The 1,218-nt window shown below is 41.1% G+C and overlaps 1 pseudogene; it reads left to right on the top strand.

The window, feature by feature from the left end:
- Positions 1-369: 369 nt before the first annotated feature.
- On the top strand, positions 370-805 carry LOC141540738 (protein BUD31 homolog pseudogene; annotated as a pseudogene).
- Positions 806-1,218: the final 413 nt, after the last annotated feature.

Raw genomic sequence — 1,218 nt, 5'->3', positions numbered from 1 at the left:
ACCTCCACTCGGGCTGGAGGCTCCAGAGGCTTCCCAAGAAACCTGCTCACTGAGGAAAAGATTTTACAGAAAAGAGATCTCCTCCCAGAGAAGGATTATAACTTAGAGACGACAGGACCTTTACATTTTTGGCACCCAACATGAGACAAGGACTTATTCTGAGCCCTTCAGAGGAGCTAGCCTAGATCTTGACATTTTGGCGCCCGAACAGGGACAGACACCCCACCTCCACTGAAGTCCTCCAGTGACCAGGAGATTTAGTGAGTATTCTAATAGACAAATAAGGAACTTACCTTGTTAAGGGCTAAACCAGCCCTTATATATTTTGGAAACGGAAGCTTGACTGGTGGTGGTTGGGAGCAGTTGAAAATGCCTAAAGTGAAAAGAAGCAGGAAAGCCCTTCCACATGGCTGGGAGCTAATCCAACCAACGCTGGATGAATTGGATCAAAAGATGAAAGAAGCTGAAACTGAACCTCATGAAGGAAAGAGGAAAGTAGAATCTCTCTGGCCAATTTTCAGGATTCATCTCCAGAAAATCAGATACATATTTGATCTTTTTTATAAGAGGAAAGCCATAAGTAGAGAATTGTATGAGTACTACATTAAAGAATGTTATGCAGATAAGAATTTGAATGCAAAGTGGAAGAAAAAAAAGTTATGAAAATCTGTGTTGCCTCCGTTGCATCCAGACTCTAGATACCAATTTTGGAACCAACTATATATGTAGGGTTCCAAAAAGCAAATTAGACGTGAGGCGGATCATTGAGTGTACTCACTGTGGCTGCCAAGAATGCTCTAGTTGACAGGTCTTGAAGCAGTGGACCCACAGTTCTAGATCAAATATTGGCATTTCTTGAGAGAAAAGAAAACTCATTCCCTCAAGGAACTTAGCAAAAAAAGAGAGAGAGAGAGAGAGAGAGAGAGAGAGAGAGAGAGAGAGAGAGAGAGAGAGAGAGAGAGAGAGAGAGAGAGAGAGAGAGAGAGAAGAGGAGAAGAAGAAGAAGAAGAAGAAGAAGAAGAAGAAGAAGAATAAGAAGAAGAAGAAGAAGAAGAAGAAGAAGAAGCTCTCTAGTTCAAGGCCTGACATTGTAGAAACTCAATAAGCAAGTTACTACTCTCAAATAGTTGGCCATGATCTTGTCCCTGTGAAACTTCTATTGGAACTTTTTTAATGTACTTAAGAATAATTTAAGATGGGAAGGTCCTTCTAGAAGTA

The sequence above is a fragment of the Sminthopsis crassicaudata genome, chromosome 4, assembly GCF_048593235.1.
Source record: "Sminthopsis crassicaudata isolate SCR6 chromosome 4, ASM4859323v1, whole genome shotgun sequence".
NCBI lineage: Eukaryota > Metazoa > Chordata > Mammalia > Dasyuromorphia > Dasyuridae > Sminthopsis > Sminthopsis crassicaudata.
Note: the sequence above shows the minus strand (reverse complement) of the source record. Positions and strands in the feature narration are given on the sequence as shown.